Below are 22,444 nucleotides of genomic sequence, written 5' to 3'. Positions count from 1 at the left end.
CATTTGAGGACATACAAAGTGTAGTACCTAAGTACGAATGATCAAGTAGTCAATATTTGAGACATCTACTTGTACAGTTTGTTCATTCTCTATAGGTTCCTTGGGAAGGAAGCTTAGAGAATTCAGTGGAATCATAGACAGGTAGGGGGCCCATAGAGTGTGGGCACAATACAGATTTGAACAACAGCATATACTACATGTCAACACAACAGTGTTTCGCCCATTTTGCATGGAGCTAGGTGAGCTCTAGTGGTGTAGGCCTCCATCAGGACAGGAGTGTCTTTACGAGTGGAGGGTCCTATGTGGTCTGTAGGAGTGAAACAGACAAAGAACGTGTCAGGATGTACATGGTCAGCAAAAGCTCTAGCAGAGAGAAGTTATGAATACTATGTAAGGCGGATGCTGGTGTTTACCGAATCCGAGGAGCTTAGTGGCACAGATTCAGAGGTGGAAGGATCCACTTCTCTAGGATGCAATCGTCATCTTGTCAACAGGCGCGGTCACGCCTGTCAGGGGATAAGGAGGTAGGATTACTAAATGGCGCCCCAAGGGTGCGGTTCCTCTCTAGCCCATAGTTAGTGTGTGACTAGGGAGGTGGTGGTGTAGGTCTTAACAGATTTGGTGAGAGTAGACCTAGTGGTGGTCCCACTAAACGTGGAATGCGCTTAAATAGGATAAAAAGGGCTTCTGTGGAATCACAAATGCCATTTATCAAGTGTACGGAGAAATTAGTGCAAATCTGTATTTAATACAATGTGATTAAAATGAGTGCCCCTTCTCAACGGTCCTGGAGGAAGGGTGGACTGTGATCTATGTGGGCTGTGCAAGTTCTGGATTACGGTGCCACAACACGTGTCATGCAGCCTATCGTGTAGGTGGCACAAAGTGCTATGGGCGTTTAAATGTGTAGAGTCATACTGTTTAGAGATTCCTTACAGTGAGGGTAGGCCTACCAGTTTCTGTGCATAAAGCCGCGTGCAGTAGAGCTTACCTATTGCCAGTGCATTCAGCTGCCAAGATCGTTGAAGCAGCAGTGTGTCGTCTCGGATGTCGAGGATGCAAGTGTGTAGAATGCAGGCTAGGGCCATGTTAAAGAACAAGGGCACTGTAGTGGGGTGACTACCTAGATGCCTGCTTGGAGTTGATGCAGGCAGTCAGTCGGGCCAAAATGCAAGTCATGCAAGGTGTGGCGCATGATGATGATGTCAGCCACTGTAAATCCCTTTAGGTATCAGCTGTCATGTAGTATAAAATCAGGCCTGTGTTACTTCATTCCCACATGTTGTTCATGACAGGTGTATGACATCAATGGTTTATATCAATTTACAGATGTAATTACTTTAAAAAGAAAAGATTTGACACAAAATCAAAAAACAAATTGTTACACAGTGCAAATTCTTGTTTTTAGAAAATGGAAAGGATCTGTATGAAAGTCTGGCCAGATGCAAGGTGGATGTGGTTTCTCAGAGAGCATCTGCAGCCATATTGTATAAAACACATTGCTGTAGACGGGTGTTCTGTCATAGGACATACATACTGTCGCCATATTTTACAGGAAATGCTTCCACTCTACAGTTATGTTCAAACCCTCTTTGACAGTTCGTAGTTTGTGGACCCATTTCTGTTCTAGTCTGGTCAGGGTTTTGTCAATGGGCCTCATTACGACCCAGGCGGTAAGTTACCGCCTGGGCCGTCACTTTACCACCATGGCGTAAACTACGTTTACGCCATGGTGGTAGGCGGACTTACCGCCCCATTCCAACCTTGGCGGGGCGGTAAATCCCCATTTTCCCATTTTCCCTTCCCCATTCCCATTTTGCCCCATAGGGCATAATGGGAGTGGGGAAGGCGTTAATTACGCCACCGTAATTTACGGTGGCGTAATTAACTCCATGGTCCCTTAGCGCCATGGATTTTAACACCTGCTAAAAGCAGGTGTTAAATCCGCCATGGCGCTAAGGGACCTCGTACTCAGGCGGTAAGGGTCGGCGCTGTTTACGCTGCCGTAAACCCCTTACCGCCTGAGTCGTAATGAGGCCCAATGTCTCCACCTCTATGGGTGGTGTTCACTTTCTGTAAGACACACCACTTTATATCCATGTTGGTGTGGTTCTTCTTAACATAGTGTTCCACTAGTGGTTTGTCCGGTACCTTGTTTTTTTATACAAGACCGGTGCTCGCCAATTCGGGTCTTCACAGCTCTCATGGTTTTCCCAATGTATAGAAGTCCACATGGGCATTCAATAGTGTAAATAACTTTTGGTATTAAAGTTCGTGTGATCCTGTAAGGTCCACGAGATCTCTTTGTGTGTGAATACTTTGGTTGTCTCGGTGAACTGAGAGGCCATGCATTTGCCACATCGGTAGTGTCCTTGGACAGGTGGTAAGTTCCATAGAGTATTGGGTTGTTTTGGAGTTTCAAGAAACGTATGGTCCAGTGACTCTTTGATGTTGCGGTTTTTCTTGAAGGCAAAAAGGGGCACTTTTTGGAGAGATCCAGTGTTCTTGATCAGTGGCCAGTGCCGCTTGATTGTCTTTTTATCAAATTGCTGAGGGGACTGTAGGTTGTCATGCATACCAGTCTGTCCAGGTCTTTTTTGGTGGTTTTGGTGAGGCAGATAGTACGGTCCATGTTTGCTGTTCGTTTGCTTGTGTGTTTCACGTATTTCTTCGGGGAGCCTCTTTTGAGAAGGCGGTTTTGTAGATCTGCGGCGTGTTTCTCATATGTGTCACGGTTGGTGCAATTCCTCCTAATCCTCAAGAACTGTCCGTAGGGCAGGTTATATTTCATACCTTGAGGGTGAAAGCTTCCAAAGTGTAGTAAGGTGTTCCGGTCTGTAGGTTTCCGAAATAGTTCTGTGTGTAGATAGTCTCCTGACCTGTAGATGTGAAGGTCTAGGAAGTCAATCCCCTGGAAGTCCCAGTGCATCGTGAAGTTGATGTGAGAATTATCCTTATCCCCTGACAGGCGTGACCGTGCCTGTTGACAAGATGACAACTGCATCCTAGAGAAGTGGATCCTTCCACCTCTGAATCTGAGCCACTAAGCACCGGCATCCGCCTTACATAGTATTCATAACTTCTTTCTGCTAGATCTTTTGCTGACCACGTACATCCTGACACGTTCTTTGTCTGTTTCACTCCTACAGACCACATAGGACCCTCCACTCGTAAAGACACTCCTGTCCTGATGAAGGCCTACACCACTAGTGCTCACCCAGTTCTACGCAAAATGGCCGAAACACTGTTGTGTTGACATGTATTATAAGTTGTTTTTCAACTCTTGATTGTGCCCACACTCTATGGGCCCCCTACCTGTCTATGATTCCACTGAATTCTCTAAGCTTCCTTCCCAAGTAACCTATAGAGAATGAACAAACTGTACAAGTAGATGTCTCAAATATTGACTACTTAATCATTCGTACTTAGGTACTACACTTTGTATGTCCTCAAATGTGAATGTCCTATGTTTTTTAAAACTACCAATGCATTACTACACCACTACAATTCAAAATAAAACCCTTTTGTGCAGAAGAACAGTTTCAAGAGAATTATGTGACCACCCACACAAGGGGTTACCCACTCCGGGTGTAGCAGTGGTTACTTTTCAGCAGAGATCGACCTGACCTTGCTCATTTGTTTGTTAATATGGGGTTATATGAGTGGATGTGTTTACAACTGGAGTGGTGTATCTAATTTGGACACATGTCTTTATTGATTAAAAAAAAAAAACGATTTAAGTTATAAAGGTAATGATAATAGCTGCATGAGCCGTAACAAAAACATCAAGACAGAAACATTCCGGTCATATGTGTCTAACATGCGAGATTCTAGTAGCAAGTGTTAATGAAGAAACTTATCAGTATTGCAATGAATGTACGTCCATCATACTACATTTGTTTCCATCATATGAGTATGTAGTCCCATAACATGCTATGTCAGGGGTCTGTAACCTTTTCCTCTCCAAATGCCCTGGACTACGACTCCCATCACACCTAGCCAGCAAGGTAAATGGTAAGAATGGTAGTCTTGGTCCAAAACAGTGGAGAGACAGGCTGCATACCCCCGTGCTAGGTATTTGTTTAAACGTTTAGTCATGCTAGACTCTTTGTCCTTGAAGAAATCTTCATGATGATAATGGTTGGATAGGTTCCCAGCACCCACTTTAATGTTTCAATAAATGGCAATGTCTGTAGACATTTTCTGAAAAGAGGGGGGACTGCTCAGGGAATTGAAAATGGGTTTCAATGCATTACGAATCTTGGGCGTCTGACACCATGCATTGCCCTCCTGAATAAAGCAGATTGTGCAAGTTTGGAGCTGCCATTTCTAAGGTTTCTTCTCAGTTTATAATGTGATACTAACCTCTGTAGATATTCTAGGCCATTCGGCTCTTTAGGCTGTACTCTACTAGAAGCTAGTGGAGTTTAGGCAAAGCCAGTTTTATTATAGCCTAACTCCCTCAGTTGGTGTAAACCATGGTTGCCTGTTTCTGAAACACAGGTGGTTCCATTATAGTACACATTCCATGTGATGGACATAGCATGATACTCAAAAGTACACCCACTGCAAAATTAGATATTAGCATCATTTCCATAGGTCCACGCATCACCTACCAGATACTGCCATTGCATGCCACTATTATCGTTTGTGTCTTAATATGCCCTGGTACCCACTCTCCCCACATTTGGCAGCTATTTATTTATTTATTTAAATTTTTATAGAGCGCTCCACGGCAGTAGACCTCAAAGTGCACAGATAACAACAAACAGACAGACAACACGAGGTGAGGCTCAGTAGAGGAGTGTAGTAAGGAGCCGGGTGCTTAATCAGGGATGTTAAAGAGTTTTGCTAGTCCTCTTAAACCTCACCAAGGTAGAGGAGGATCTTGAGGTGGAAGAGATTGCATTCCACTCTTGTGGCGCCCGCACTTCAAAGCTCGTACCCCAAAAACCTTTCTAGCCTAAATCGATGTTGATGTAGGGCATTGGTGTTATTAGATCGCAGTAATCTAGTTGGTTTTTGGGAGGAAATCCATTTACCCAGATACTGAGGGGTAACAGAGTTCAAGCATTTGTAGGCCAAGGAAAGAATCTTGTGCTTGATTCTCTGTTTCACAGGAAGCCAATGTAGCTTTTTCCTGAATTTGACAACCAATAATTGCCCTGACAGCACAATTCTGAGTGGTCTGCAGGCGGACAAGATTGGATTGGGAAGTACCAGTGAGTAAGCTGTTACAATAGACTATCCACAAGGTGACCAAAGCGGTAGCTAGGAGAGATCTGTTTATTAGAGCTATATAAGGTCTATTCTCGTGAAGAAGCTTAATTATATACACGTAAGATGATCGAATGCTTGATATGTACTGCTTCATGGATAATTCGGAGTCAAGCATGATGCCTAAGATTTTTACACTCTTGCTGACAGGAATCAGGTTGCCCATGACGGTAAAGTGGGAGTACCTAGAATACATTTTCTTCAGCCGATGGCCGCAAGCAATAAGCAGAAGCTCAGTCTTCTTGTTGTTCAGCGCCAGTGAATTATGGGCCATCCAGATTTGAATTTCATTATAGATGCTATCCATGGTCTTGACCTCAGTGTCGTAAATGCCGGTCAGTTCAAGAAGTACTTGGGTGTCGTTTGCGTAATGTGCATAGGCGACACCCAAACCATCCAAAAGATCAAGAAATGGTCTTGTAGATATGTTGAATAACATTGGAGATAGGCAAGAACCCTGTGGTACTCCAAATGAGGAGATAATAGGAGAGGCGCCAGCTTTTTCAAAGGCCACCATTGGGGTTCTGGGGCCCAGAAAGGATGAAATCCATAAGGCAGCTTTCTCTGAGCAATTGGCGATACTGATCAGCCTTTCTTGAAGAAGACCATGATCAATAAGGTCAAACGCTGCAGAGAGATCAAGCAACATCAAGAGTGCTGGCTGGCCATTCTCCACAATGCTCGAGATATTAGACTTAAGCTCAAGTAACACTGTTTCAGACTCATGTTTTGCTCTAAAGCGGACTGATGAGTGCCCAGAATCTTACTTGCCTCTACAAAACTTTGTAATTGCAAATATTCCACCCTATCAATGATCTTTAGTAAATACGGCACAGTGGTTATTGGCCAATAATTCCTGCAACTGCTTGGTCCATTGTGTTCTTTTTCAACAAGGGTGTAATCCAAGAGTTTTTCAACGAGGTTGGCACTATGCCATCCCTAAAAGAGGTGTTAATCATCTTGTGATCGAAGGGATCAGGACATCCAGAGTCCTTCAAGATGTTAGTGGGGCATGGATCCCCTGCACAGGTAGTGGATACAAGGGTCATGTTGATATCATGAACTTCGTGTTCAGTGCATTGTTGAAATTCAAATTTAGGAATCAATGGATAATGGATTTTAACACAGAGTTGTTATAGATGCCTGTCCTTTATTGGGTGCTAGATGAGCCATTTGATTGCAATATTTGCTTGACGACCAGAGGTTTTACTAAGAAATTCCTCTTGAATTATTTGACACCATGCTGAGTCTTTGATAATGGACGGAAAAGATCGGGTTTGGTTTTCAAATTCTTGAAGAATCTTAAACAATTCACTAGATGAGGATTTGGCGTTATCAATGCGAGAGTTAAAATGGTGTGTCTTTGCTTCAATAGTGTTTTTTTTTGTAAGCATGTGCAGCATTCTTATATTTACCATGGGTGAGCGAGCACAGATTCTTATGCCACCCATGTTCCATGGCTCTTTACTATTCCTGACTCTGCAATAGTGTCACCAAGCAAGAATTTCTTTACGGTCTCTGTTTTTATCTTCATCATTTATTCCAGGGTCAAGACATCAATGGTAGTCTGTATGGCTTTGGAGAGATGGCAAGCCAATTCGGGAGGGTTGTCAAATGTTGCTATTGTGCCCAACCTAGAGGCAAGGGCAGCAGAAGTGCCTGGCAGGCGAGCAGGGCTTGTGACAGCGCGCCCGCCGGCCTCGCAAGCAAGGAGGAAGCTGCAGGGGCCATCGGAGGGAGACACAGAAGAGCCAGTGAGTTTCAGGGAGAACACTTGGGCACCAGGGCACTTCTAGAAAACTGTAACTAAGCAACGGTCCTTGAAAGCAAATTCAAAGGCCACCATTGAGGTTCTGGGGCCCAGAAAGGATGAAATCCATAAGGTAGCTTTCTCTGAGAAATTGGCGATACTGATCAGCCTTTCTTGAAGAAGACCATGATCAATAAAGTCAAATGCTGCATGGAGATCAAGCAACATCAAGAGGGCTGGATGGTCATTCTCCACAATGGTTGAGATATTAGAATTAAGATCAAGTAACGCTGTTTCAGTCCCATGTTTTGCTCTAAAGCCGGACTGATGTGTGCCCAGAATTTTACTTGCCTCTACAAAACTTTGTAATTGCAAATATTCCACTCTATCAATGATCTTTAGTAAATACGGCACAGTGGTTATTGGCCGATAATTCCCTGCAACTGTTTGGTCCACTGTGTTCTTTTTCAACAAGGGTGTAATCCAAGAGTTTTTCAACGAGGTCGGCACTATGTGTCACGCCTCAGGGGACCTGGCGGCTTTGGAAGAGGTGGAAGCTGCGCCCGCCATAGCGGGTTCCATTACGTTTTTTAGGAGGCGCGCGGTGCAGGTCTCGCTGTCGTTGCGACGTCCCTGACACCGGTATTTAATCCTTTCACTTCTGGGGTCAGGTGCGTTCTCTGTACTGTCAACGTACAGTGTTTTTCGCCCTTTTTCCAGCGCTGCTGTTCGTGGAGTTTCCTTTTTCTCCTAGTCCTTCTTTTCCTTTTGTGCCCTGTTGTTTCCCTTTCCTTGCTCTCCGTACCTTTTGCCAGTATTCTCCTCGCCTTCTTGACTCCTCCTCCCTTGTCTGTTACGTTCCCGTCTCTTATCCTTCCTCCCTCCATTCTCGTGCTTTTCTCTCTGTACTTACTCTGTTGTTTTCTGCTTCCTTCCTGTTTTGTGCTTACCTTTTGGTCCTCTCCTTAGTGGCCTCCTCTGTTCCTATTCTGATTTCATTTCCGTGTACCGACCATAGCCTGTTTTGTGGATTGCCTCGCCCAGCCCTACTGTTTATTCTGAATCGGAACTACTTCCTGTTGATTTCCCGGTGTACCGACTATAGCCTGTTTTGTGGATTGCCTCGCCAAGTCCTCTACTGACTATCTGTCCTGGAACTTTTCCCATTATCTGGTCTCATACCCGATCCTTGTTGGAACCTCTTCTACTTCTGGACCGTGTTCACCAGATTCCTCTCCCTCTGCTGCTGCCTCCGGAGTGTGTATACCACAACCTCTCTGCACTTGAAGATCCAAATCTTCCGGGGTTTTTTGTGCCACTGGCTTTTTCCCCATTGACCAGCGACCGAGGAGGGTTGCCACAGATCACCCAAAGGGTGTCACTGTGGCGTCCTACCTTGGTCGTCCCTATCTTCAAAAAAAAGGGGTGAAGACTCGAACAAAGGACAATCCAAAGCTTACTCAACGCCAGAGACTTCAAGGTGAGGAGGAAGGGGAGGAAAGGGAGTCTGGAGCATCTCAGGAGGAAGAGGAGATTACAGACCTTCCTGACAGTTTGCAACGCCACGAATTCGACATGGCCACTCCGCAGCAGGTTCAGGAGCTAGTATCTGCAGTCCAAAACCTGAGCCTGGAAGTCCAGAATCTTAAGGGCGCGAATGCAGTGCTACAACAGAGGATAGCAGAGCGGGAACTACCATCTACCGACTTGCCTCCCCTACCGTTAGACTCTGGGAAGTTTGATGGGACGCCCAAGAGACTAAAAGAGTTCTTGGATGCGTGTCACTTGAACTTTTCATTTCGTCCACTGGCCTTTACTTCTGGTCATGCCAAGGTTGGGTTTATGATAACTCACATGTCAGGCAATGCCTTGGCTTGGGCCACCCCTTTAGTCAATAGAACTGATCCTGTGCTTCAGGATTATGAAGCTTTCAAGACCTTGATGAAGCAAACCTTCCTTCGAACCGAGAGCACCTATCTGGCCTCCGAGGCTCTGTTGGACATCAGACAAGGAAATTCTGACTTAATGTCCTATATCACCTCATTTAAACAGATTGCAGCGGAAGCAGGTTGGCAAGAACAGGCGCAGTATGCTATCTTTCTGAGGGGTTTGCGAGAAGAGTTGAGATACGAACTTGCACGTATCGAACGCCCCTTAAACTTTGCTGACCTGATCACTGCAACACTTCGGATAGATTTCCGGCTGTCTGAACGGAGAGCTGAGCGACGTAAGATAAAGAGTGGTATTCCGATGCCTCCAGTTCCTTCTCCTTCAGCACCACCTCCCTCCACTCGTCTCTCTCGAGAAGAGCCTATGCAGATCGGCACCACCCGCTCCCCTCTCTCGGCTGAAGAACGCAGGAGGAGGCGAGAAGGGAATCTATGTATGTACTGTGGATCTTCGACTCACTTACTTCGAGATTGTCCTGATGTACCTCCCAGACGCTCGGGAAACGAGCACCCTCGGTAAATTTAGGGACAGATTACCGAGGGAGGTGTTCCAGTCCCTTTGTTACCCTCTCAGGCACCACTTTGGAGTGTACAGACGATGCTCGACTTATGGTGATGACAGTCACCCTTTTGAGTGGCCAGACCTCAATCCAGACTCAGGCCCTTCTGGATTGTGGAGCCGCAGGAAATTTCATTGATACCCATTGGGCAGAGAGCCAAGGACTGACTCGGGTAGCCAAGACCGAGGACCAGAAGGTGGAGGGAGTAGATGGCCAGCCTTTGAGCCTTGGCCTTATTACCCATTCTACTGATGTTCTCACCATGCGTATCATGCAGCATACAGAACGCCTTTCCTTTGATATCATCAGAGCTGCTCACTTCCCTTTGATTCTACGCATTGGTTGGTTACGCCGACATAATCCCACCATTGTCTGGTCCAGAAACCTGTTAAGTTTTCATTCAACCTTCTGCAAGGCAAGCTGTTTGCCAAAACCAACCTTTTCTACGATTTAAACTTCCTGTGGGGTGGAATCTAAGACCATACATTGTTTACCATCCTATTTGAGGGGATACACTGAAGTGGTGACAGAGAAAATCCCTTTGGAGCTCCCTCCTCACAGACCCGAAGATTGCTGTATTGATTTGCACCCTGATGCCTTGGTCCCATTTTGTCACATGTATCCCTTGACTATGCAAGAAAGGCAGTATCTGAGAGACTACCTAGACAAGAATCTAGCCAATGAGTTGATCAGACCATCCAAATCTCCTGCTGGTGCCTCTTTATTCTTCATTCCCAAGAAAGACACTCAAGAGCTACGCCCCTGTATAGATTACAGAGGATTAAACAAAGTAACCATTAAGGACAGATATCCTATGCCCCTCATCTCTGAAATTATTCATGCCGTGCAGTCGGCCACTGTGTTTACTAAACTAGACTTACGCAACGCGTACCATCTGCTTCGTATACAAACCGGAGATGAGTGGAAGACTGCCTTTAGGACCCCCTTTGGTTTGTATGAATATCAAGTGATGCCCTTCGGCCTTGTAAATGCTCCATCGATATTCCAACGTTTTATGGACAGACTTTTTTCAGATCTCCTGGGACACTCTGTCATCATTTATCTTGATGACATATTGGTCTTTTCCAACAACCAAGTTGAGCATAACACTCATGTCAAGGAGGTTTTTCACAGACTCAAAGACAACCACCTCTCAGTCAAATTGGAAAAGTGTGTGTTTTCGGCAACGTCCATATCATATTTAGGATACATTCTTTCCTCTGAGGGAATTGCTATGGACCATCAGAAGGTCAATTCTATTCTAGATTGGCCATCTCCTAAATCTGTTAAAGACATCCAGAGATTCCTTGGGTTATCAAATTTCTATCGGAAATTTATACCAAACTTCTCACAACGGGTACTCCCGATGACCTCGCTTCTTAAGAAATCTTCCTCCCCTTTCCAATGGTCTCCTCTAACCGAGGAGAGTTTCCAACAACTCAAACAAGCCTTCTGTTCAGCTCCCATATTAAGGCAACCTGACCAGCTCCGTCCCTTTATAGTGGAAGCTGACTCTTCTTCTGACGCTATCGGTGCAGTATTACTGCAAGAGTATGAGGGTAAGGAACATCCGGTGTCCTATTATTCCAAAACACTGAACCCCAGCCAACGTAACTACTCTGTGATTGAGAGGGAATTGCTGCCTATGAAATTAGCTTGCACAGAGTGGCGACACCTCCTTCAAGGCGGAGAACACCCTTTTACCCTCTGAACGGATCATAAGAACTTGCAGGTATTGCGTCAATTTGAATGTTATAACACAAGGCAGGCTAGGTGGGCTCATTTTTTCGCCCAATTTGATTTCAATATCACTTACATCCCGGGTGACCAAAACTTAGTGGCTGATGCCCTGTCCCGACGCAGTGACTACCTGTCTGAACAAGAAGCTACTACAGAATTGATGTTTGCAAGATCTCAGAGAATAGGAGTGGTGTCCACGTTCCTGCAACAGGTCAAGGATGATTCTGGAGGGAGATTTGAAGCAGAAAAACATAGCGACAAGACCGATTATGTAATCAAGGATGGTTTATATATGGTCAGCGACAAGTTGAATCTGCCAACTTCGTCGTTAAGGAAGACAGCATTATCCTGGTGCCATGATACCAAGATTGCGGGTCATCGTGGTATTCGTAATACTCAAGAACTCTTATCAAGATATTTTTTTTGGCCAAAGATGAAGGAAGAGACCAGACAATACGTTCAGTCTTGTGTTACCTGTCTTCGTAACAAGTATTCCACACAAAAACCTCTGGGATTGTTGGAATCCTGTGCCATTCCCACAGGCCCATGGACCACTGTATCGACCGACTTCATCGTAGAGTTGCCAGAGTCTCAGGGTTGTACCTGTATAATGGTGGTCATCGATTCATTCACAAAGCTGGCGCATTTTTCACCTCTACCTGGTGTACCTTCTGCATCTTGCATGGCTGAGGTCTTCCTGAGAGACATATTTAAGCTACATGGTATGCCTGCTAAGATCATCTCAGACCGTGGCAGCCAGTACACCTCTCATTTCTGGTCTGCCTTATGCAAAAGATTAGGCATTGAAAGGGCCTTGACCTCTGGGTTCCATCCACAATCAAATGGGCAAACTGAACGTCTAAATGGAACCTTAGAGCAGTATCTCCCGTGTTTTGTCAACCAACAACAGGATGATTGGGTCCAGTTACTCCCGACAGCCGAATTCTCCTATAACAACACTTGCCACTCTGCCCTCGGTAATAACCCTTTTTTTTGTACGTACGGTTATCATCCCCGTACCTTTCTTCCCCTGACCAACATTGAGTCCACTGTGCCCTCTGTGGAAGCTTCATTAGCGACTATCAGAGAGGCTCATAACAAGGCTAGGCTGGGACTCATAGAGGCTCAAGAGAGAAATAGATCCCAAGCTAATAAACACAGGAGACCGGTGCCCGATTGGGGAGTCGGTTCCAAAGTGCTTCTGTCCACTAAATTCTTACCACGTTGGGTACGCCCATCGAAGTTGTCCCCTAGATTTATTGGACCGTTCAGGATAACACAAGTAGTCAACCCAGTAGCCTTTCGCTTACAGCTGCCTACACGATTACGTCGTGTACACCCAGTGTTTCACACCTCTCAATTGAAGGCCTTCATGGAAGATAAGTGGTCCAGAAGAAGGAAGAACACTCCGGTCCCACCAGATCCTGCTGAAGACATCTATGAGGTATCCCAAATATGTGACTCTCGATATCATAAGGGACCTTTAGAGTACTTAGTCCACTGGAAAGGATACCCGAGGTCTGAAGACACGTGGGAACCCAGATCACATTTAAATACTCCCCTCCTGTTGTGTAGGTTTCATTTCAGACACCCCAACAAACCTGGTGGGGTGGACCTTAGGAGGGGGCATACTGTCACGCCTCAGGGGACCTGGCGGCTTTGGAAGAGGTGGAAGCTGCGCCCGCCATAGCGGGTTCCATCACGTTTTTTAGGAAGCGAGCGGTGCAAGTCTAGCTGTTGTTGCGACGTCCCTGACACCGGTATTTAATCCTTTCACTTCCGGGGTCAGGTGCGTTGCAACGTACAGTGTTTTTCGTCCTGTTTCCAGGGCTGCTGTTCGTGGAGTTTCCTTTTTCTCCTAGTCCTTCTTTTCCTTTTTCGCCCTGTTGTTTCCCTTTCCTTGCTCTCCGTACCTTTTGCCAGTATTCTCCTCGCCTTCTTGACTCCTCCTCCCTTGTCTGTTCCGTTCCCGTCTCTTATCCTTCCTCCCTCCCGTCTCGTGCTTTTCTCTCTGTACTTACTCTGTTGTTTTCTGCTTCCTTCCTGTTTTGTGCTTACCTTTTGGTCCTCTCCTTAGTGGCCTCCCCTGTTCCTATTCTGATTTCATTTCCGTGTACCTACCATAGCCTGTTTTGTGGATTGCCTCGCCCAGCCCTACTGTTTAGTCTGAATCGGAACTACTTCCTGTTGATTTCCCGGTGTACCAACCATAGCCTGTTTTGTGGATTGCCTCGCCAAGTCCTCTACTGACTATCTGTCCTGGAACTTTTCCCATTATCTGGTCTCATACCCGATCCTTGTTGGAACCTCTTCTATTTCTGGACCGTGTTCACCAGATTCCTCTCCCTCTGCTGCTGCCTCCGGAGTGTGTATACCACAACCTCTCTGCACTTGAAGATCCAAATCCTCCAGCGTTTTTTGTGCCACTGGCTTTTTCCCCATTGACCAGCGACCGAGGAGGATTGCCACAGATCACCCAAAGGGTGTCACTGTGGCGTCCTAGCTTGGTCGTCCCTATCTTCAAAAAAAAGGGGTGAAGACTCGAACAAAGGACAATCCAAAGCTGACTCAACGCTGGAGACTTCAAGGTGAGGAGGAAGGGGAGGAAAGGGAGTCTGGAGCATCTCAGGAGGAAGAGGAGATTACAGACCTTCCTGACACTATTCCATTCCTAAAATAGGTGTTAATCATCTTGTGATTCAAGGGATCAGGACATCCAGGGAGGGAGTCCTTCAAGATGTTAGCAGGGAATGGGTCCCCTGCACAGGTAGTGGATTTGAGGTTTATGATGATATCATGAACTTCTTGTTCAGTGCATAGTTGAAATTCAAATTTAGGAATCAGTGGCGTATTGCTCTTTACCACAGAGGTGTTATTGAAGGCCTGTCCTTTATTGGGTGCTAGATGAGCCATTTGATTGGCAATATTTGCTTGACGACCTGTGGTTTTACTAAGAAATTCTTCTTGAATTGTTTGACACCATGCTGAGTCTTTGATAACGGATGGAAAAGATGGGGTTTGGTTTTCAAATTCTTGAAGAATCTTAAATAATTCGCTAGATGAGGATTTGGCGTTATCTATGCGAGAGTTAAAATGGTGTGCCTTTACTTCAATAATGTTTTTTTTATAAGCATGTGCAGCATTCTTATATTTACCATGGGTGAGCGGGCACAGATTTCTATGCCACTCACGTTCCATGGCTCTTTACTTTTCCTGACTCTGCGATAGTGTCACCAAGCCAGAATTTCTTTAAGGTCTCTGTTTTCATCTGCATAGTTCTTTCCAGGGTCAGGACATCAATGGTAGTCTGTATGGCTTTGGAGAGATGGCAAGCCAACTCGGAAGGGTTGTCAAATGTTGCTATTGTGCCCAACCTAGAGGCAAGGGCAGCAGAAAAGTGAGATGATAAAATATGTATCAATTTTCTGTACTTTGTTTTGATCCGTGGGTTACTGTTAAGTTTGGGTGGCACTACAGGTAATCCTAATTTCAAGTTCATCAGAAAATGATCCGAACAAGGGCATGTCTGAATATGAATACTGGGGTCAGGTATAATTTGGTGAATACGCCATCATACTATTGCCATCCTACATCCAGCCACTTCTTCCATGTACCCAGGTAGTACCCTCAAATGCTAGTTTTGTCATGATGTTCCCATGTACTCCCAATATATGCACAAATGCACTGAGACAGGCATATTCACACACATACAAACACATATAAGCACTCCCACAGACTCATACATACTGTGAGAAACCTGAGGGCGTCCTCACATCTTCTTCCCTTGGATCCACTTCTCATGTGGCCAGGGAAAGGTCATTGCTTTTCGATCCTGACCCTCGAGGTGGCGAAGCGAGGGAGGATCACCAGGGTGGAGGGTCATTGGTAATTGGGGACAGGGCGGCCCTGAGGGAGACACAGTACTTCCCCCTACTCATTTCATAATGAACCCATAGTCCCAGAAGCCTTTGTGGGATGTTGGTAGCAATTTCCTTTGGTCAGAATAGAGTCAGATAGAATGATAATTCTTGAAGACATGGAAGGATAGTGAGAAAGAGGAAGGGACCCATGGGCAAGACATTGTAACCCCCTTTTCCTGTTAATGACAACCTAACCCTCCCCCAACATGTATGGGCTACTGCAAGACCATGCTCCTCATTTAACATTTAAGAGTACTGGGAAGAGGAGACCAAGAGTGATGAAAACTACACCTACATTTTACTAGGACGAAGAAGATGCCTGCAGATAGCGTTGAGGGTCAGGCATGTCCCCTTAATCATAGTCAGGCAAACCTAGGTAAGGGTAAGGGTAAGGGTCCACACCTGCAAAGTGTTAAGTGGTTGCAGGTGTATAAAATGAAGGTCAGAGGGTCGGAGAATAGTATGAGGAGAGCAACATGGAGGTCTGTGTGGGAGAGACCAGCAGAGGATCCTTGATGTATGGAGGCAGCCGTGGTGGGACTGAACCAGGAGCCAGGATGCCAGCAGATACCCCAGGGAACTTGTGGGGCCCAAGACGAGTCAGCCGTGCTGTCACCACAGGTGTGTGAGCCTCCAGGACATAGCCCGAGCAGCAGGAGCTGTGGGTGAACCAGGGAGAGAGTGGACGCTGTCCGTGTCCGGAGAGATATCTCTCCAATTGCCGGTGTGCAGAGATAAGAGCCCGGCAGGAAGGCAGGGCTTGTGACAGATAGCCTGCCAGCCTTGCGAGGAAGCTGCTGGGGCCATCGGAGGGAGACGCAGAAGAGCCGGTGAGTTTCAGGGAGAACACTTGGGCACTGGGGCGCTCCGAGAAAACTGTAACTAAGCAACGGCTCTTGAAAGCAAATTCAGCGAATATATATTGAATACTGAATTGAACAGAAACTTAAGATTAAGCATTGCGATTGCATCATACATATCAATCTGAATGGACACTTTTATTTAAGCATTATGAAGGTATCGTACATACTGAACTGAATGAAAATTAAAAACTAAGCATAACTTGAATAACCAACTGGAAGAAATTGTGAAACTAAGTGCACAGCAAATATTGAAGGACAGTCAAAGTGTGCATGTGAATATAAACCACAGGAAAAGTTGCAAGTGTGAAAGAGTGCCACAAAAAGGTGGGGTATGAGCAAAACCCATACAAAGTGAACTTTATGAATGAATGCAGTGCAGCAAGGCCAACGACTGGCAAGAGGTGTGTGACACGTGATGGCAGAATGAAAAGGGTGATAAGGAGAAGCCAGAGAAGTGTAAAAAGTGCACATAAAGCCAAAAGGCCAGCAAAAAAGAATTAAGGGAAGGAGACTTACACAGGGGCAGGAGCTGAAGAACATGTGTGGCCCCAGAACTGAGGGATCCTGGTGGCATGACCTGTGATGGATGGACCATTTGGTCTGCCAATTGCGCCTAGACCAGTGAGCCCTGAATAAGAAAAAAACAAAAACATTGTCAAACAAATCAAGGAGAAGCATTGTGAGTGAACTAGCGAGTCACACCAGGAAAAGGGTCAAGCCGACCGTAAATTGTGTTACACGTTTGAAAAGACTGAAACAAGTCTACGTGGTGAAGTTAAAGTCTTGGGGAAGGGAACCATGAGACTTAAGGAACTTCAGGTCTTGTCTAGAGAACGGGGTCGCAAGACATTTTGTGTTTGAACTGTATTTCTTGGAACTTGGGGAAGGGAACCCCGAGGATTGTTTAGAACTGTATCATTTTGAACTGGAGAAAGATAACCTTGAGTCTTTTGTGAAACTTTTGTGCACTTGGGGAAAGGGAACGGAAAGAGAGCTGCAAGCTGGAAGAAGCTCAGAACTTTGAGTTAAGCAGGCCTGGCTCCAGCAGGGGGGGCAGGGGTGCCAGGCTCCCCCAAGAACCTGCTCTGCCCCCCCACCCTAGAAAGGAGGCCTCTGACCAAGAGTTGCTTGTGTACAGTTTTCTTTTCGTTACGTTTATGAACGAAAAGAAAACGGTACACACACTGCGACAGCTCGCACAGTGGTCACCAGCTTAGTATAGGGTTAATTAGGAGGCATAAAGGCGTGCTATTAGATACCATTGTACACGTACCATTTTGCACCTGATAGCCAGTTAATACCTCTACAGCATTGCCTGGGAAATGCTTTTCCATGCCTGCACAAAAGCCCAAACTGTTCATATTGCCAGTGCTTGTTTTGCTTTGGACCCGCTTTCCATTGCTCAGGGGATTCGCTAATCACTTTTCTTTTTTTGTCTTTCGATTGATTGGCAAGGCACCCTGTGGCGCAGAGCTTGCACAGTGCCATGTCGAATGAGCTCTACAGTGCTTCTATCTCTGGACAAGTCAAATGTGCAAGTCCGAATTTTTGTGTAATCAGGCCTGTCAATGTCCTTGTGGGCTTTACAACCACGCAGCCACGTAAATACTCACAGAGTAGTTATTTTTATTTCACCCCACACACACATGGTTACCATATTTTATTTTGCCCCACAAACACAGTGTCGCTGGAACACTGCGCCATCCCAGCTGCTTTACAGGAGCTCATGATTTTCCAGGGCTCTGAGACTTGTGGTGCAGGGTACAGGTGAGCTGAAGAGAGTCTTGCACTCTATTTGAAATGTGCAGTCTTTCTTTTGAAAATCGCAGTTGGTTATGCGTATGCATTTGCAATGAGAATAAGCGTAGCAGATTTTGGGCACAGAGGAAATGCACAATTTTTGGACTAACTGAAGTCTTTAAGGTAGCACTTCCATACTTTGTCACTGTGCTGTACCAAACAATAAGCAGCACTAATAGGATAGCTCAGGTGCAATGTGCTTGTCATGGAAGTAAGACAACACAGAGCAACACATACATACAGCAAGGCTGCTGGATCGGACAGCCTTGGCCCACGCCTGCGCATTGATTGAGCAGTGACATTCTGTAATTGCTGCATGTGCCCTCACTATGCGCAGGTGTGGTCCAAGGGGCAGCAGCTAGGCCTAAACACCTTTGCTGGCACAATATTGTAGTGCATGCAGTCACGGGGCCTGCTGCAGTGCCTACACTTTACTTTGGAACTTGGTTGAGATCGGAGTAGGAGTAGGTGGAGGAGGCAGAGGCCATTCGGCCCTAACCACGTGGTGGTCAGACGTGAGTTTGATGTTTTGCTTACTTTTTTTAATTGGCTGGCACTTCTATGCGTATTGAGAAATGCTTCTCTTGCGATGTCGCAGATAATCCAAATTGGAATGAGAACACATAAGAACAAAATACTCTTTTCCACTGCTCCCACATGGCATGGGAGGAGTGGAAAAGAGTATTTTGTTCTTATGTTTTCTCATTTGCATTTGGATTATCTTCGACATCGCAAGAGAAGCATTTTGCTTATCCACGTTGCTAAGTTTGCTTGATTGAAAGCACGCTCGAAGTGGCAGGCGAACTAATAATGGGTAGTTTCAGGCCATTGTCTCTGGAAGCCTGGGGCTTAATGTCCGATAACTGTGATTTGAGTAGTTGAATATAAGAGAAGTTTACCAGCTTCTGTCTGTTTCTCCTGTGGCGAACTGCGGAGAAAACTGCACCCTGTCGCCCGCGCTCCACGCTGTGCCATAAAATATATGCTGGTTGCTGGAAAAGTTCAGGGCTCATAGAAATCTTTAAGTACTTGTCAGCGGCTGCGTGGCTAATGTCCACACAGCTGTACTGACATTGATTAATCCCTCGCTCACTGAGTGAGCCATGGAGGCCTCCATCTTGTTGCATGGGGTTTGAAGAAATCCCATACTGCATCCGACTGTATTTATGGTAGTGACTCCTGGCCCAGTCTGATTATGTCAGCAGAGGTTGATTTACCCACTGCTGGCGCACTTGGGGGCACAGTCACCGCCCACAGCCCAAGCGGAGCAGCTGGCACTGTCTGCGACACTGGGAGTAGGGTGTAGGCACAGGCTTCAACTCTGGGTGGTGAGGGCACCTCATGCAACTCTGGGAGGGGCGGTGCAAGATCCCCCAACAACACTGCAATGGATTGCCCTCAGACTTTCTCCCTTACTCATGTTCTCTCTGATAATCGCATGATCACCCTGTTCAGTCTCCTCAGCTCCCCCAGTCTCCCCTCTCTTACTTCAAGCCTCATTCACTTTTTCTTCCCTGCCTCTTCTTTGGTCTCTTTTTGGCTGGAAGATATTTCCCCAAACTCTCCATACACCTAGCAACTGCATCTTGTCTCTCCCTGCCCCGCCCTACTCATCCCCACACATACTCATGTTTGTGACCTCTTCCTGTGCCCTTACTAGCCTACTACACTGCTCTTCCTTCTTCCTACCCCTACTATCCCTATGTTGTCTGGATTCTTGTTCACCCTGTCATGCCAGCCCTCTTGCACCTTGCCTGTGCCACTTTCTCCCATTATTCATGTAGGTGGATGGGGGTGCATGCATATCCAGGGGTGGGGAAGGGGTCCCGGGGTCACACTAGCAGTAGATGCGATGCACAATCAGTGTCAGAGAAGAGGCATAATGCCCTAAGATATGAGGGGCGCAGAGGGGCATCCCTTTTATTGTAGGAACACATTTCAGTGTGCCCCGAGCCCTCTCCTGCCCTCCCCTCACCGATAGGCCCATGTGCTCCACTGCATTGTGGGGCATCAGGGCTATCACAGCCTATCTTCAAATAGGCCTCCAAGACAATGGGCAGGAAGGAGGCATGAGGGGGAGAGTGTGTGAGTACAAGGATGAGTCAGGCAATGGCGAGTACATGGATGAGGGGGCAGAACGAGAGAGGGCAGCGACGAAGAGAAGGATGAATAGAGGCAGGAAAATAACAGAAGTAATAAGCAGCAATAGAGGGGTGGGGTAGAGTAGAGCAAATAGGCACTGAGGATGCAAAGGATTCAAGGAGAGGTGCAGGGCAGACAGAGAAAGCAGAAGGGATAGGCAGGACGTGAGGGTTAGAGCCGAGTGAAATGAATACGAAGGAAGAGAAGGATGGGAGGAGATGGGCCGTCAAAAAGCTGAAGGAACAGTCAGGAAGACAGGGACAGAGGGGAAGGGACAAGTAGGAAGTGACAGGTGGTGCAGGAAAGACAGGAAGAAGGGAGCAGGGAGAGGTAAAACAGTGTAAACAGGCAGCAAGAGAATGAAGGAGGCAGGAAGAAAGCAGAAGAGAGAGGCAGAGAACAGGGAGAGAACCAGACTAGTGTACTACTGGGTGTGGACATACGATATGCCATGGGGGCAAAAAACATGCGTGCGCCTACATCCCTTGCATGCACGCACACACCCCGAGGGCAAGATGGTGAGCATGGGCAGTGTTTCCGTGCTTCCTGTCGTATGACTTACTGGTGGGTTTCTGACCAAACAGGTGTGGCAGACTGCCCGACCAGAGGATGTCATGGCTGGGACTGTTTATAAAGTACTGATCTTCATTAGCTCATGCAGTTTGGGTAACTGTCCAAAGTGTCTGTATGGAAACAGAATCTAACCCGTGTATTGTTTGTTCCAGAGGCTTGGAAGGCTATATAATGGAGCTCCTGTGTGGGTTAGGCTGCTCTCACAACAACTGGAATTTGAGCCCCCCCCCCCCAATAACACCTCTGGCCCACCTAGATGATGCATTCTGGAGTCGGGCTTGGAGTTAAGCACTATTCCTTTTGTTAGTTAGTAACATCCCTATACATTGGTTAGAATTAGTTGTGAGTGCAAGAATAGGACAGACTTTTAAGTTGAACTCTTTGACTCAGGCTTTCCTTAGTTTCGTTCAGGTAGGGAAATACCACCTTAGCATAGAGCAAGTTAGGCCTTCTACCATCCTGACATTTAAGTTAATAAATATATTTTGTTTGAGCTTTAAGTCTGTTGTCTGTGTCTTACTTCATGATGCGTTCAAAATACCCAAATACACATGTACGGTCACACGCCTACCAATGTGCACGCATGCACGCACGCACGCACACACACACACTTTCTTAAGCATACAAATGTGCTCACAAAAGGCCACATACCCACACAGAGTTATGCCTCATTAATCACTCATTAAGAGTGGGCAAGGTTCCTGACCCATTGAAGATAGCCCCTAACTCTTGGTTCTAAAAAGGCCCTCACTGGACAGTACACAGTCGGTCAATTACTGGATGCTTTCACAACTCCCCAATATAAGGGAACTATTGGCAACTGTAGTAACATCACAACTTGGCTGACAGTCCCGTTTCCGCCTGGGATATAATACTGAATCTGTCTTGCTAGCTGCTCAGGGTGACCTAAAATTATGGCTAATGCAAGTACTGGTGTACTTGTTAGATCTATTTGCAGCCTTTGGTCCGGTAGATCATAATCACCTCTTGTACCATATCTTTAATCTCAGATTACAGGCAAAACTATGGCAATGGATTCAATTGTTTCTAGGTAACTGCAAGCAAATAGTGTGCCTTCCCCCCTTTTCCTCAGCCATGAGAGATGACCACAGTGGGGTCTCTCAGGGACCCTCTCTTTGCCCTCTGCTTTTCAACCTTTATGTGGTTCCTTTGGCAGAGCTAATGCGTAGCTTCAGTATGATTTGTTACATTTATGCTGATGACACCCTGCTAATTTTATGCGTCGGTAAATCAAACGCGAACCAGAATTACCAATTCAAGTGCTGCCTTGAGAAAGTGAAGAGATGGATGATGACAAACTTCCTTCAACTAAATGAACAAAAAACAGAATTACTTATTTGTAATCCAAATAAGATTAATGTATTCGCTCAAGAATCTTTGGGAAAGTGGGATTTCTGGCCATCCGCGCTGGGAACCTATCCCAAACCTTCTTATTCAGTATGTAATCTTGGAGTCTGGTTAGACCCTGAATTGTCCTGAAAGGGACAAATTAGCAAAGCGCTGAGCAGCTGCTTTTTTAAACTAAAAACTCTGATGGGCTTCATTTATTTCTCATTCTCTGAGAAAGTGCAGTTTATGAATGCTTTTCTTTCCAGTCGCCTTGATTAATGCAATGCTGTCTATCTGGGTCTCTCAAAGAAATCTCTATTTAAATTACACCATATCCAAAATGCAGCTGTGACTGGATTTTCTTCTTAGCAAATATGGTCATAATTCCTCTTCTCTTCGCTTTTTGCATTGGCTTCCTCTGGCTAAAGAGTGGAATTTAAAGGCTTGTGTCTAAGGAAGAAAGCTTATTAGAAAACGGGTTCTCCTTTAACAAGGATCAATTTCACTCATAATGTTCCTG

General features: G+C 46.0%; 1 protein-coding gene across 2 annotated transcripts in view; it reads left to right on the top strand.

Moving 5' to 3' along the window:
* LOC138577770 (disintegrin and metalloproteinase domain-containing protein 10-like) overlaps nucleotides 1-22,444 on the top strand; it is a 680,452-nt gene that overhangs the window by 68,317 nt on the left and 589,691 nt on the right. The window lies entirely within an intron of this gene.

The sequence above is a fragment of the Ambystoma mexicanum genome, chromosome 1p, assembly GCF_040938575.1.
Source record: "Ambystoma mexicanum isolate Mex_15411 chromosome 1p, UKY_AmexF1_1, whole genome shotgun sequence".
Lineage (NCBI taxonomy): Eukaryota > Metazoa > Chordata > Amphibia > Caudata > Ambystomatidae > Ambystoma > Ambystoma mexicanum.
The sequence above is the reverse complement of the archived record's forward strand: the minus strand, read 5'-3'. Positions and strand labels throughout refer to the sequence as shown.